The 17,772-nt window shown below is 29.1% G+C and overlaps 1 protein-coding gene across 4 annotated transcripts in view; it reads left to right on the forward strand.

Moving 5' to 3' along the window:
- The window catches only part of LOC126741286 (probable G-protein coupled receptor No18), a 510,980-nt gene that overhangs the window by 237,008 nt on the left and 256,200 nt on the right, over window positions 1–17,772 (forward strand). The gene's annotated exons all lie outside the window — the stretch shown is intronic.

The raw sequence follows: 17,772 nt of genomic DNA on the forward strand, positions 1-17,772 counted from the left end.
TATATTCCCTGGTTTAATTTCTATGATTAATAAAGCAATATGTATGGAGGCCTTTAATATAAATCTGCAATTTTTTGCAAATATATTAATTGACTTTTATAACTTAAAATATAATCCAAACCATGGATGAACCAGCAAGGATATCTGAATCGACAAATTCTTTAATTATTAATATTTTTCTATCTAATGCTAAATATTTTTTAAGGTCCCCTATGTACCAAGGGTTATAAGTTATAGGTGTTTTCGGAATTTAAATAGTAATAATTTCGTTCTATATTAATATAAAAATGCAATTTTTTAATAATTTATTAATAACTTTTTAAGCTAGAGAATCACGAATTAACAAACCCTTATATACATATTTCTATAAACATATTCAGGATTATAGGAGCTTCAGCTCCTATAAATGAGGAAACTAGAATTAATTTTTGCAATTTTTTAATAAATATTACTATGAATCTTCGTCTTTACTTAAGAATCGCGTTATATTAAGAATTGAAAAATGCATAATTGCTAAAACAGACATTTTCTGCTAATTATTTTGTATAATTAAGTTGAAATTAGTTATTTATTTATAGTAGATAGTAAACCTCATAGTGCAAAGATACTTGTAAATTGGGTCTATTTCGAAAAAGTCACGCGGACTTTTAGACTCAAACACCAGAATATGAGATTTTATCAATGATACAAATACAAGATTTAGGAAAGGCAACATAACTTGTTACTAAAGTAATAAGTTTGATTATTGATTTTTGTTTTAATATATTTCCATCTTAATTCATCTCGGAACTTGGGTTGTTTTATGTGTTTGTTTTGAATTTTGAAATATCCTAACTTGAGACAAGGAACTTTTGGTTAACTGGCACATCTATGAATCTTAAGGGGTTCTTACGCAAAAACTCTGAATTAAATAGTGGATTTGGCTTAAATAGAGGTTAATATTTATTTTATTGTTAAATTGGTTCTTTGAGGTACATTATAAATTTCATCATAAGTTACATTTACATATTATTATATTTTTATAAAATTCTTCTATCTGTGTTTCCTTGTGAGATTTTCTTTGGGTTTGTAGTTATAAGGTATTAGATAAAGTCTTTATATACAAAAATAATAATTTGAAATAAACAGTACCGTTTTTTATCTCAAATATTATTTTTAATCTTACATTTTTTTTTACAAATTAATTACTTGAATAATTAAGATCCATCATATAATAATAAAAAAATATAACATTATAACAATGTGGCTAGATTGTACTGCAAAATCTTAAATAACTGATTATATATTAAATAAACTAAAAAATGCTAAATTGATACCAGATTGTTAATTTAATGAAAATTATTTACTATTTAAAAGCATCTCTACGGACTTCTCTAAAACCTCTTATTAATATTTATTAACTATTGTTGAAAGGTGGACCGTTGTAAGGGAAATACCTTTCCCTTATCTTAATGTTGCTTAAGGGACCTTTTTAGTCCCAAATTGAATAATGTAATGCCTTTTCATCCCTTGTATACTTAATATTACACTCGGACCTTTAGGAGCTCAATATTTGACCCTTATAAAAAGGCAATGGGCCTTAGTATCGTGGTTGGTTTTTGTCGTTGATACGTATACAATAAAAAGAATGCCGTATAATATTAATTAATGATTAGTATTGAATAATAAAATTAATGTAATATTAATGGCAATTTCCCTTTGTTGTTTGTGCTCTTGGATATTGGATTTTAAATTATTACTTTCTGGTGAATCCTTAAGATTTTTGTTATTTATAATATTCATTTATACATGGTATTAATTTTTACAATAAAATGTTAGTTGGTGGTCTTAGGGTATAAATAAATATAAATATTGTTTTCTTATAATAAATGTCATGTGGGATGCCATAACTATTTTACTTGAGCATGAATAGGCTAAAGAAAAACATTTTTTTTATAATAAGAATAAAAGTATGATAAATTACAATTAAACAATTAAACTCCATTTTACCCATATCCCATGTAGTAACACATGTTTTTTATTCTTTAGATTATTTTGAATTGTACATTTCTTTTACGCTTTTAGTGTCTTATTCTAGTCAAAAAGTTCATCTGTACACTAATGTATCGGAAATTTATAGATGACTTTAAGATTTTTATGAACTCTTTCCAAGGATTTTATTACGTTATCCTATAATAAAATGGACTATACGAGTCCATAGTACACCGTTTTGTTGCATGAATGTTTACTATTTTTGTGATTTGCCTAAACACGTTTAATAAAAATCTCAGCTTTTTGTATCTATTCTGATCTTACTTCAGATGAAACTCTATTTCTATTCGTAGATAATAAATTAAAACACGATTCCTAGTTAATGAATTAAATTATGATTATGACGAGTTTATTTCTAAATTCAGGATTATTAGTAATTTAAATATTTATTGGGATATCGGTAACGTAGCTAAAGAATGGAACACTGTTTTTTTTGTGTTATTAAATAATAGGTTTGTGTCTAACCAAAATATAACACGTCAGATTTTGTTTCACCTTTTTCCATTTTAAGGTTTTATGATACACAGTGTCGAAAGCTTTTGCAAAGTCTATAAATACTGCAGCATTCAAGCATATCAAGTATATAAAGCTAACTAGTCGATTTTTTAAATCTCTTTAAAATACTTTTACCAGGTATGAGATTAAACTTATCGATAGGTAAATTTCAACGACATATTCAACGTTTGTCATTTTTTAATAGATAACAATATAAGTTTTACGATTGCTGCTATAACAATTTTCGTTGAAAAATGCTAAATTTATAACGTGTCAATTATTTCGGTATTTTTTGTTACTTTAATCTAGATTGAATATTATATTAGCAATTTTTTCTGCAACCTTCGTTTAGTGATTGTTAAATGTATTTGCAATTTCTTTAAAATGTGTTACTATTTTACAATGCTCATTTTTTATTTCTGTTGAAGTTCTATTACTAGAATTTTAGTAATTATTGTTGTAAGTATCCATTTAATTTTCGGCACATCTTTTTGTTGTTACTTGTGCTGTTATTTATAATATTTTTATAATGACGAGCTCTTTTTTTTATAAGATAATTTTTATGTTTTTTATATTGCTGTGGCATTTGGGAGATTTATGTTAAGTCCAAAAAATGTTTTTTTTTGTTAACTTCACTAATATAAATAATTTTTTATAAATTTTTATTTGATCCAACTAACTAAGGTAAAACAATTTGATACAATTGTGATAAGTGGTAGTTATCATGTTTAAACCAAATATCGTAAAAATTATTTGGATAATTTTGTGTTATGTCCCACTTACCATATTTCTACCAAAAAAAAAATCCGTTTTAATTAGTTGTTTTGTGAATTCTTCTATGTAAGTGGGATATAACATAAATGTACCAAATTTTTTTTCCAGTGTATTTGTACTTATCATAATGACTCGTTTATACTCATTCGTCGTCGCCAAGACGACAGCGTATTATTGTTCCCCTGGTTGTTCAAGGCTACCGGTTTTTGACCAACTGATCACTTTTATAGAGCCGGAACAGACTGATACTTGCCTAAGCCTTGAAAATAACCCACATCTTCCATCGTCACCAACTGATTTCAGTTCTGGATTTAATGAATTATGGGAACCATCAAATAAAGAGCAGATGACTGACAATGAAGCTGATGTTTCTGAAGAAACCCAAAATAAGTCAAACGATGACATCCCTTTATCGCTAATTGAAAATGCAACTAGAAAGAGAAAAAAAGGGCAGAGTTTAATGCAAAGAAAATTTCGACAAAGTAGTTCTGAAAGTAGAAAAAAAGGCGAGGCGTATGTTACTGCCAAAGGTAAGAGTATTCTAGCAAAAACGTCATGACCAGTTTCTGAAGGCTGCCGAGCAAAATGACATTTAAAAACTGCCCATATTGACATGAAGCAAATCTTTACTGACTACAGAAACCTACCAAGTAGAGATATACAGAAAATGTACTTAGCTAGTTTAATTGCAATAAAACCGAAAGAACAAACAAGGTGTAATAAATCAGCAAAAGATAGACAAATCACAGTACTTTATAATTTAGATGGCATTAATGGTCATATCTGCAAAACTTGCTTTTTGAACGTTTTTGGTGAAACCAGAGGTTTCTTAGATGATGCTGTTAAAAAAAAGAAAATATCCCCTACCTCTATCATCCTGAAGTCCGATTTAAGAGGCACGCTACCTTCAGGCAATAAACGATCAGAAGCGGACATTTGCTAGAGATTTTATTAATACTTTTCCGGCTTATGAGAGCCATTACTCAAGAAATCGTACTACAAAATGATATTTAGTACAACACTTAAACTTCCAGATATTGTATACGCTTTATAAAGAAAAATTCGAGAGTACAAGATCTGATCCAACTACAAAGCCTTTGAGTCTAACTGTTTTTCGTAATATTTTCATAACCTTAAACTTAAAATTTAAGAAACCAAGTAATTATACGTGCAAAACGTGTGACGCATTTTCTCTAAAATTAAAATGTTCTGTCGACGAGGAGGAAAAAGCCCAATTAAAAACGGAGAGTCAACGACATCAGGACAAGGCTTCTTTCACTATGCAATAAAAACAGGTGATAAAGAAAAAAGTAAGCAAAGTTTAGGCAGGATTGTAGTAGCGCCATTTGACTTACAAAAATGTTTGGCTACACCCAACTTGACTGCTAGTGTGTCCTTCTACAAAAGAAAGTTATGGACATTTAATCTGACGATCCGCAATATTACTACAAAAAAAACTTCATGTTACATATGGCACGAAGGTGTAGAACAACGAGGAGCCGATGAGATCGCATCTTGCTTGTTTCAGTTTATTAAGGACTTACCAGACCATGTGGAAACTCTAATCCTCTATTCTGATACGTGCCCTGGTCAAAATCGGAATAGCATATTACCGATGATGTTTTTAAAAGCACTTGATGACAAGAATACGTTGAAAGAAATTCATCACAAATTCCTAGTTCCAGGGCATACTCATTTAGAGTGTGATACCGATCATGCCACTATAGAACGGTTTGTGAAAAAACGCAATCCCATAATCTCGTTCCACAAGACTCATTTTTATGTAAAATTCATGAGACGGACAGATTTTTTTGGATTTTCCAAACTTTTAACCACACATTTCATAAAAAGAAATATTGCCAAGGATAAATCATCCTTTGCGTGAAACAGCATATTCTGGTTATACTACAAAAAGGATAATGACATAGGCTTCAAATATACATTAAATTCCGATGAACATTTTCGATTTTTTACCATGCTAAGAAGAGGCAGATCTTGTTCAATGTCTAATATTGAAATACCTCCAGCATATAACGAGCCTTTAAATATAGACATATTAAAATATCAAGATATTCTTGACCTTCTGCCATTTATTGACCCAATCTATCATAGATTTTACAAAACATTAAAGCACACTTCAACCAAAACACCACAATATGTGAGCGACAGTAATGAAAATTTTGATGAATAACTGTTTTTCTTAATTAATAAATTTCAATTTCTAAAATTTGACATTAAGGTTTCAAAAATTGAGGTTTTAGCCAACAGTGTATTAGAGTGTTAAGATTTTAGTTGATAAGTTTTTTCCATAAAATTATTTTTAATTTTATATGTTTGATACAAATGTGATATGTACCATTTTATTAAAAACAGAATTATGTACACATATTTTGCTTACTATATCTAAATCTTGATATATTAAAGTATTTAATGATAATTACTAGTTTTATTTATTTATTATATGCGATTTAAAAAACCAGCCACTATATTATTATTGTAGGTTTTATTTGTGGTATAATTTGTCTCTATTATGTTCTGCCTGTATACTTCCAGCCAGTATTCATTCAGTTTTTTCTTATTTTTCATTTTTAATGTTCTTGTATAGGATTGTTTAGTTGCTTTTTTTAACCAATTTGTTAGTATTTCAGTACACTGAAATCTATTTCAGTGTAGTCGTAGGTAATGTTTGTTTATATCGTTTATTTAGTCAAAAACTAATACAAGTTATACAACAAGGTTACTTAATAATTAAAACATTACATTTTTAAAAAAGAATTGAATAATTAACATACACTATACAATTACCACAAACATAGGTATATTATACAAATAAAAAATTAGACACAAACCAGACAAAAGATAAAATTTTTTTTAGAAATAAGTGGCTTATTATACTAAATCTATGAATAAATTATGTTTACAAGGCCTTTCAAAAAATTTTATACTTTCGAGTGTTTTAATTTCTATTGGCAATATATTATTGTCTTTGTTTATACTATTAAAAAATAATGAATTTTGAGCACGTTCCTGAGAAACTCTAGGTATATAAAAATTACTTCTCGATCGCGTGTTATGATCAGAGAATGTGACTTTACTCAATTGATACTGTGAAGCATGACGTGCAATTTTAATGTATGTCTTGCTAAAAGTGTTTCTAATTTTCTAGTTAATGTTTTTTACAGGTATTTTTAGTATAAATGTATAATGATCGGATATTTGGGAGTAAACAACAAAGGAATTAATTTATTTGTAATCAATTTTGTTTCAAATATTCATTGATATCTAGTAATCTATGTTGTTCTTATTCCAAAGGCATTTTGTTCTGTAGTGAGTTCTCTATTATACTAAGAGTAACTTGATGGATATGTCCTTTAATTTCTTGTTATTGTTCTTTTGGTAATTTTATTTCCTAACTTCTAAAGTATTTGGCTCAAAACCATCAAAATTGGCAAGATATCTGTCTATATTTAACATAAGAACTATTAATCTTAGTTACCTGTATATCTAATTTTGTATCCTAAAATGTTCCGAGTTTATTTTTCAAAATAAATAAATGAGACAAATATATTTATATACCTATTGTAGCGCGTAACTCGGTTTAAACCAATTTATTTCCAACCCGTGTGAGCCATACCTACCATCCAACCACAAAAAAAATTACTCCAGAAAAAAAAGTCTAGACAAGCAAATTTTGTTTTAAAAGATTCAGAGATTTGGTGGCCGGCAGCTTTTAGACAGTGGAGAAGGTAGTGGGAGAAATTTTAATAAGAGCGCCACTTGATTTAAATATTTTACACCCTGGTATATTATGATGGTAATATAAGCCCCCCTTAATCAAGAAAATGAAGACCTATATTTATGCTTGTACCTAGATCCTAAAAGCTGAAAATAATTTGGGAAAAACACAAATAATAATCCATAGGTCCACCAGATTGATAAAATCATCCAAGAATTTACATAGTCACTTCCATTTATATAAAAAAAATTAAATTCCACTGAGATATTTAAATTTAGATAATTATTTAAAATGTAATACTGTAGTAATTTTAAGTAAATAAAAAAATTGATAAAAGAATTAAGAGTTACTTGAGGTATGCTTAAGGCAAGGAATTAGTAAGGAAAAAAACAAATCTGCACATTCAAAGTTCAAGGAGAAAATCCAAAACGTGATCACGTGTTGTTTACAAGAAGTATATGTTTGGAGCCTAATTCACAATACCTCACTGGCCCTAAAATACCTTTTACAAACTCTAGTCAAGTCACATTAATTTAAATAAAACTTTTAAATAGTAAGATTCGAATTTAAACCCTAAATTAAACCGTTCAATAAGAGAAAAATAAAATAAAATGTGCAAAAACTTGCGTGTCCTCTAATTTCTTGTGTATTTTGGCTAAGGTAGCTTAACTCGATAGCTCTGGAACCAGTCAGCTACAACCAGGGTAACGACCACATGGGCAAGTCGATTTCAGGCAAGTTCCAATCCAAAATCGCAGGGCCACAGTACAATGCTCAGTCCAGTCTATGTTGAGGCTCACTTCAGCCGGTTGCCAACAGTGTTGGGATGACCAGAAGAAACCAGAGAATAGGAAGAGACCAGCGAATAGAGGAGAGAATGAGAAAAAGGAGAGGCCTCGGAAATAGAGGACAAAAAAAATCAGTAAAATAAACACACAATCAATTCTATGGCAATTACCAACATGTTGCTACATACCCAAGTTGGTGAGCGAGGCCTAGAGTCTCGTTTTGTGGTTAAAAAATTTTAAAATCCCATAAATGGTGTGGGAGTAGCCGACCAAATCCAAAAATATCAGGTCAATCCGAAATCCTCTCGGCTACAACTTTCCACTAGACATTCATCAAATTAAACCCCAAAACTTGGGAGGAATATTTTTCCATTCAACCGAATTACCGGCAAGATGAACTTAAATTTTCCTTAAAACCACAAAATGTCGACTGTTCTTTCTGATAACGGGATGGCTACAGGCTGGACAAGGAACTGACAACTGACCAGACAGTGACAGGTGACACTGGCAGTGAACTTGTCACTCTCTCTCTTCGACACGATCTGACCCTGCCTCTTGGTGCAAACTACGCGGAGCCTCACTCTATCAAAATAGAAATTCCGCAATACCACAACAAAATGATACTGCTCGGATACTAAAACACGGAAAACTAACAAAATTTTCCCAACGGGGCTACGAAATTCCAATTTTCCTCTTACGTCGCTCTGAATTATGACGCTCCGTCATCCGCCAAATGGAAACCAAACTTTAATGGGAAACAGCAACGCTGCCAAACCTCCACAACAACAAGTGTGTCAATAGTCATTACTGTCAATCGGCTAGTAGGGTTAGAAATCAGATGTCAAGGCACGTTTATTTACTAAAACTTAACTTGAAGAATTAAAGGGAAATATAGCAAGCAAAACTGGGGAGGCCAATTTCAAAGGATACCTTGCCCAACATGATTCCGCTATAGAAGAAAGTATTTGTAAGTTTTCCTACACTAACGGATCACCATCTAAAAGGTCTTTTTTACTCCACTCATAGCGCAATCTGTGGCACAACAGTACCCTCTAGAATTCCATCCATACCCCAGACATATACCGGCCTCATAGAAACTCTTGACAAACAAATGAAAGGTCAGAAAGTTCCCAACACCAGGTACATGAATAGGGACTAAGGAAACATAATACGACTAACTCCGCAGAGGTGTGCTGACAGGATAGGGTAGGTAAATACATTCCTAAAAATAATCAAACCCCAAAAGCCTTAAAAAAAAATAAATTGCATTACTATCAAACCCCAAATTCCATTTATAAAACTGTAAATCACACAACCCTTTCAAGCCGATACCAAAACCCATAAACTTTTGCCCGAATTTATATAAAATCCCATGTTACATGCTTAGGGCAAAATCTGCATGTAACACTATATTGAGTTTTACTGAATAAGCGGAACAATAAAAATGTGCAATGAATTTTATGCAAAAAACAACACAACACATATACAGATAAAATCCTTAAAGATTAAAATGTTGCTTGACCGTCTGCAGCAATAATTTTTTGGAAGTTTGTCCGTTGGCTTAGCTGGACTGTTTTTAGATTTTTAAACTAGGAATTGTTGATAATACTTTGATACCAGTCACATTTATTAAGTCTTTCTGCAATGTCAGCCTCCCTTGTGTAAATGAGTATCAAAAATTATTTCATTGGCTATATTTAGATTATTTCTGGGTCTTCGGGTTTTTGAAGTTTTTCTAGAGTTTTTTTGGATGCTTTTTATTTAAATCTATGTATTGCATGTATCATCTTTCCTTCCCCACTTTTATTTCTAAAAAATATTTGGTGCAAATTAAGTGTAATATTGTCTGGCTATCCATATTATTTAATACTTGTTGTTCTGTAAGATAATATACTAGTTTTCTGAACTCTCTTCTTTATTGATTTAGTATACATCATTAAAGTTTGCTGATATATCAAGTTCAATTTAAGTGTATTCTCGAATATTTCTACGCAGAACTTAATTATGTTGGTGGCGCTATTATCCGCTTATTGATGTATTTCTTAATATTTTCTGTGTATTACAATTGTTTAACTTAGATTTATTTTGAGAAGCACATTTATAGTATTGTAAGAATGAATGTGCCATCCTAAAAAGAGATCTTAAAATAAAAAAAAAACAAAATTATAATGCCACGGGAATTTCTTATAACGTCTTACCAAAAAACATTTTTAGCCACTAGTGAATACATATTATTTCATTTATATAAAAACTATATATGAAAGTTTTCTGAATAAATTCCTTATAAATAAAAATATTTTTTACCATCTCACTTTAAAACCCTAACGAATTTGAAAAGAAAACCCCAAAAGGGATGCCAAACAGTTATGCATTCAATAAGCTTGGCGTACACAGAACATTTCAGCACATCCCTAATAAATATTCATCTAAAATGTATGCAATATAAGAGAGGACAGGCCGCATAACAGTACCTCAACAGAATGTCAATGACTAAAGGTGTGATATTTTTATTTTTAAAGGACAACAGACGTTTTTTGTAATAACGGCTCTCCGCATTGCAAGCCAGTCAAACTGAATAAGCGGAATAGTTTTGAGGAATTGCTTTATGCATTTGTAACCAAATTCCAACGAATGTCTTCAATGCATCTGAGTGATTTATTGAATCCAGAGAGCGAGGTTTTGACGCGAACATGTGTCTGGATTTTCTGTTTGATATACCTCTCGGAAATTGCATAAAGATTCAATGTTTTATTCTATTGAGCCTTGGCTTAAATAAATTTGAATTTTTAAATTGAAGTATTTTGTTCCGTACTTTGTTAAAATATTAGATTATAGAAGGCGGAAATAGTATCCATTTAAGTTATGCATAATTAGCTTTAACTAGTTGCTGTAAATGAGGATAACAATTTTTTAATGAAGAATTTTGGACCTCGTAATAATATTTTAGAAGCATGTATATTTAAGCATACTAGACAAGAATATACTTTGATTGTTTTGAATAAAAATTGATGACAAATGATACCAGATGGATGTCAAATGGATCGGTTATTGAAAGCACTGATTAAAACAATAAATATCATTTGTTTAAACTTTATTTTAAGGAAAAAACATATATATTATGTATAAAAGAAGTTCTATCCGAATATTTAGAATCAAAATTCTGACAAGTAAATAGGGGATTGTTTTTAGACTACTTAAAGTGTGCCTATGGAGCGCATAGCCTTCATTGGAGCCAATACTTGGTGTTTTATTTATAATTTCCGTAGAAAACTAAACATATCCTATGATCTACTTTAGAGTTTGAAGAAATGACATATTGAAATTTCCGTTTCTTGATGATCTTTTTGTTTTTTGACTTTTTCGCAATAGCTTCTCGTTTAACCAACAATACTTTTTTGTTAGCACCTTTCTCTAAGAGTTTGCTTTTCAGGTGCATCAGGTGCATGCAGGTTTTTGCATTCTCTCAAATTATTAAATGCCTTTTTAAAGTACTTTCCTATTTATTGCAAAGAGTTAAGGTCCTTGTTAATTTGTTAGGCCTGTCAGTTAGAAACCAGGAATTTAGAAGAAACCAGAATTTCAAAAAAAATGAACTGCCTATTATTAAAACTCTTGATATCTAGGAAAATATCAACGGTATTAATAACTGGATAATCTTTTTAAATTAAGATTTTAATTTCTTTCGTATTAATTATAGACATTTCTACCAATGAATTGATAAGATATTCCAGGTAATTGAATTTTTTTGGTCATTCCAGACAGTCGATTTTTTTTTGTTAAAAAAATAAATTTAAACATTTTCTAAATTTGGTTAATAAGTAATAAAACCTTAAATAATTAAAAAGAAGCTTTACTAAATTTATATGCTGCTTTATTTTTGTTAAATATCATAAAATTTTATAAAAATGGATACCCTAACCACTTAAATTATGCATACATTTCTTTAAATAAACTATTTAATACCCATTAACGAACTAAACTATTTTTAAAGTTTATCTCACCAATAAAATAATAATGTCCTAGAAATATTCTAAAGTTCATATCTATGAGTTCTTTTTATCAGAATTTAGTATATTTATTTTTTGCCTAACAACCGAATTATATTAAAATGCAGTTACATAACACGAGTTAAATTAGTGTTGATAAGCTAAGGATTTTCATAGCAAAAATGGCAAAAACAGATGAATTTCCACCTGAGAAAGCTGCACCTGCTTGGGTGTTTCTATTTGCGAGAAATATATTTATGTTAAGTTTCACACAATATAATAATATTTAATTAATTAAATACAACATTAATAACAGTAAAGTAATAAATTTGTTACAACTACGAATAGATAATATTACAATTATTTTAAGCAGTTTTTATAAAACAATTTAAAAAATTGAGAATATATACTGCATATAAATTTCGCCAAATCTTTCTTATGGTACAAAAAAAACTGTTATATTGTTTCTTAAAAAAAAAAATATAACAGTTTTATATGTTACGAACATCTGCAATGCGCTTTAAACTAAAATTTTGTAAACAAAATTGAGTTTGACCTTCTAAAGCTCAAAAATGTTTGCAATAAAAAAAGGATAATTTTAAGAGTAATTATATTGAAAAAATATTAAATTATTCTAATTTAACTATAATTTTATGTAAATAATAATGCAAGAACAACTTAAGACTACTTAAATGGAAAATATGAAGCTGGATACTAATAAAGTACAATTACTTTTTCATATGTTTATTTAAAAATATAGTGTGCTTTAGTGTGTGTAGACATTTAGGAATTTTTACAAGAAAAATTTAAGAAGATTCAAATTTTTTTTAGGAAAATTTATGTTGGTACAATAAAAATATTAATTTGCTACAATCCTTCAGAAGTTTTTCACTTTTAAGCAATGTATCATTAATTATCAAATAGGTGTTGACGGATTTTATATTTCCACGAAATGAGAGAAAAACAAATAATTTTACGCTACAGCACCATATTTTAAAATTCAGACGAGATAAAAATATTTACTTTTTACATATAATACAAAAAAATATATTAAAAATAATATGTACCTGGAATGAAAGTTTATCCATTTTTTGGTGCGTGATCCCTATCCTTATTCGTAGTTAACGAATAAGGATAACAAACTTTCTTAAAAAATTAACTTTGTCTTATCATATATAAGGACTTAAATATTTATTTTTAAGATTAATATTAATGATTTTTTTTTTATTTAAGAAATGAGCCAAAGAATACTCATGCCCAGGAAAATTAGGAAACATGCTGTCATTATTTTAAAAAAAAGTAGTAATAGTAAAAAATTTAAAAAAAATACAAACGGTAATCATATTCATTTAAATTATGCCTAACTTTCTTTAATTTAATTTGGATCTTCAGATGTTCCATATAAGGACGTTGTACAATATTCATAAGTACATAAAAAAAGTAACAAAATTCTGTTGATTATATAATTAAGTTTTTAGATAAATTCACTTCTTAAAGCAATAATATTAATTCATTTGTCAATTATATTCATCTTTTAAAACTGTGTTTTAAAATAAATTTATTTTAATTAAAATAACAACATAATCAATATACTTAAAATGTCGAATATATAAGTGTTAGACATATACATTTAAGTTATGCACACTATATCTTAAAGAGAATTTCTTAATATTTAAACTTGGTTATACTGAAACGAAATTCTACATTACTGGCAATAAAATAATTAAAAAAAAAAACGAGCAAAAGAAATGCCTAAGACAAACTACAATATTAATAAAAATAGATATATAATAGATTCAATGAATTTATCCTAAAATGCATACTTATAGTTTCTTATTCATCAGAACTTAATGTATTTATTTTCTGCCTGAGAACTTAATTATATTAAAATGCAGTAACATAACACGAGTTAAATTAGTGTTGACGTGTTAAGAATTTCCGTAGCAAACAGAAACGATTTTCTACCTAAGAATGCTGCACCTGCATAGTTCTTTTCATTTGCGAGATACTTTAATTTGCAAAATAAAAAATATTTACGTATTTGCTGCAATACAGAAAAATAAAATTATGTTAAGTTTATTAAAATATATTATTATTTAATTAATTAAGTGCATATAAGAGTCAAGTAATTGACTAGAAAAAATAATGTATTATTACAATTTTAACAAAGTTAATATCTAAAAAAAAATGGAAAAAATAATAAAATAAATGAGTTGTTTGTACTTTTAATCAAATCCTTCTTATATTATAAATAAGGAAAACTTTATTTAAAAAAATAAGACAATGAGTTAAGTAAAAAAGTGAGTTCTTTAAAGTTTTATTAAACGAATAAGAATAACAAGCTTTATTAGTATAAATAACTCTCTCTCTACAAGAAACGAACTTTATTAATGAAATAAGTTTCTTGATATGAAAGTTAATAAAGAATTATAAACTATTTTTATTTAAAAAATGAGTCAAAAAATATCAGATGTGCTCCGTAAAACATGGAAATATGCTGTTACTATTTTCTTTAAATAAATCTTTAAAATCGTAAAAAAAAAAGTTCGTAAATTTCCGTATAATTTGATAAAAATTATAAACGCTGTCTTTTTGTAATCGTAAATTATTTAAGGGTAAAATATTTATTGTATTCAAAAAATGAAATAGTTACGTGATAAGATAATAGGTAAGTCATTTACATTTAAGTTATACTCACATATATTGAATAGGATTTCTGAGTGGTTAAATATATTTATACTGGAATAAAATTATATGCTAATATTAGGGAAATAACCAAAATAAATGTGAAAATAAGATAAAAGTCTAAAACAGACATTATTAAAAGTTAATATATTAAAATCTTAACTACATACTCCGGTTACTATAGAGTGATTTTTTTAAGTAGTTTTAAGGTAAAATTTTCTATATTTGTGGTCTAAAATGCTTGGTTTTTAAGGTACAGGGTGCCAAATATTAATTTTTTCTTGGTTTTTCTTTGCATAATGCCGATTTCTAAACGAAAATTGTTAGGGGTTTTTTTGATACGAAAAAGTTTAAGTTTGTGTCTAAGTTAGCTTTTACGTGTAGAAGGCGCTATCAGAATAAAAATAAAAAATGAAACTAAATCATGAATAAGAACCACGTCTGAAAATTACCTCAACAACCAGAAATTACAAATAAAAAAAAATCATGGATTATGAATTTCAGGCAGTTGGGAGTAAGTCCGGGAATTACAACTACCTGGAATTATAAATTAAATAAAATTTTGAATCAAGAATTTCAGGCAAATGACACAGTTCAATTTTGTACAACAGATTGTACAAAACTATTGTATTATATTTTTGGCCGAAGAAATGAATTCTGCAAGAAGAATGGCACAATATTCCTCAGCAGCATATCGCACGCGCCTTTAAGCTTGCATAAACACTAGAGGTGGATATTTCCACCTCTTACGGTATTAAAAAATTTCCCATTGCTTTTATTAACAAAAACTATCAATTTGTTAATTTTAATTTCTATTTAAAAATAACCCTATATTTAAGAGTAATAAAGTTTTTTTTGTAACATTTTAGGTGTTTCCGTAATTAAAACTAATTAACTAATAAGTTTCTAATCCATTTTTACCAATAAAAATTAACTTTCGAAAGAAAATAAAAGAAATGTAGGTAGAGTGATGCAAAACTTTTTAATCTATGTGTAGTTGTAGAAGAGAGTAATAAACATTTTGAAACACCTTACGACAGTATTACACATATCAGTTTTATAAAAGTACAAAGTTGAAAATATAAAAAAAAAGGTACTTGAGGGGAATATGGCCTAGCTAAGAAAAAAATTGAATAAAGTAAAAGACTGTAATGTTAATATTTAGTTTAATACACCAAAGTGCTTATAAGGTTATATTAATTAAACAAACTTAAAAAAATAATCTCTAAAAAAACTAGAAAACAAAAAATAAATATTAAGAAAAATAACGCAAATCGGCCTTATTATCCGATGGAAGTTTGATAAAGCCTATACATAACAATGGCACAACTCGTTAATTGGGCGAAGTTTAGGAGCCATCAAAACAGACACTCAAAATCATCCATGTCATTGACTGTTAAGCCAACACTGCCATTTCTCAACAAGCCATTCCTCATGGTACCGTTTAAGACATTTGCTGCACTGCCTCATATCGGCCTGCCTGTCTTCCTAACATCCATGGCAATACCATTCGGTACTTAACTTTTCCCTGGAGCTTTCAACATCTTTATTCAATTTGGCACGACTTTTGTTCTTCTCGGTAAAAAAATCTCTAGTGACTGGAGTTCCTTTGTAGTTTAGAGCTTTTTTTCGATTTTTTTTAGGTTTTTCATTAGTTTTTACTGGTGTGGGCCAAAGCTCATTAAAAGAAGTGACTTTTGTTGTTCGTCTCTTTAATTCAGTAAGAGGGATATGATCATCAGTCGAATCCGAGTCAAAAGAGTAAACATAGGAATAGGAAAATTTGCCAGACTTGTTGGATGCCATTTCAGACGGACCAGGTTGAGGAGATTCAGGTGGACGCCTATTTTCTTTGTTGGTATCATTCGGTGCCGGTACGTCTGAGAGAATTGAAGGAGCAAATGCTGTTTCTGGAATTGCCTCGGGATTTAATGGAAACAAACCAGTAGCCTTAAAACCGTTTATAATGTTACTATGTGTCATGCATTTAGACCAAACATTTGAAAGTATGATGTTAAAACGTGATTTGGTCAGCTTTTTGTTAGGGTTCTGATCCAAGAATATAAATACTTCATTATCCCAATGATGCTCAAATAAACGACATACAGATTTGTCGAGGGTTTGAAGCTCATGTGTTGTATTCGATGGCAAACAGTAGAGATCTGTATCAAGTGAGTCTCCAACATCAACAATTGACAAATCAAGATGATAAGCTGCACCATCAAAAACTAAGAGGCACCTTCCTGGACTTTTGTATCGGGCTAAGTGCTTGAGGAATTCTTTAAAAAGTTCGTTAGTCACGTAGCCTTTACTTGATTTTTCCACTAGAGTTCCTGGTGGCAAATTATCATGTAATTCTGGCTTTAGCCTCTTTCCTTTAAAAATAATCATAGGAGGTGTTGGTATTCCAAGGGCATTGACACATCCTGCATTTGTCACACTCTCTGCATGTTCTGACGATTGAAAGTGAACAAGTTTTACCCTTTTCTTAGCTAAAACAGTTGGCTGGTGGTGAATAGTCAAGCGGCATCCTTTTTCATCCATATTATAAAGTCTTTCAGGGTTATTAATTATATCAAGATCATCATACATTTTCCCTATTTTTAAAAAATGATCAATTATAAATTTATTAAGTTTTTGAGCCCTAGCTGGATTCATAAACTGTGCTTTTTTTTTATAAATTACAGTATTTCTCTTCATAAAAGCCTTTAGCCAGTTTTTACCAGCAAGTTTTGAAGTTGTATTAAATTGATGAGCAATTTTATTATCTTCGCAGAATCTGAATACCAATCGACGATGGATCCGTGGAGTCACAGGTAGACCTATATCACTAAATCTTATTATTCTTTTAACGAGATCAGCATCTTCTTCTTTTAAAATAGATTTACGACCTAGTCTTTTTATTAGGATTCCATTCTGAACATGATTTTTAATGGTTCTTCTGGGAATATTAAACCTTGTCGCAGCCCCATATGTACTCAGAGTACCGCGTTGAACAGATCGAACTGCTGATATTAAATCCTCCTCGCACCAAGGTGCCCTTTTAGAAGGCATGATGTTAAAAATCACTGAAAATAAAACGAGAATAGTTTAAAAATTTAATAATATGTTATTAAAAACATTAATTTCTCATGAGGATAATAAGGCCTATAGCTTATTTTTATAGGCCTTATTACCTATCCATGACGAAATATTATGTACATTTATTTAAATTATGTCGGCTAAATTTAATCTAATAAACTATTGAAATCACGAAATATAAAGTCTAACCAAAATA

This window comes from Anthonomus grandis, chromosome 10, assembly GCF_022605725.1.
Source record: "Anthonomus grandis grandis chromosome 10, icAntGran1.3, whole genome shotgun sequence".
In the NCBI taxonomy this organism is placed as follows: domain Eukaryota; kingdom Metazoa; phylum Arthropoda; class Insecta; order Coleoptera; family Curculionidae; genus Anthonomus; species Anthonomus grandis.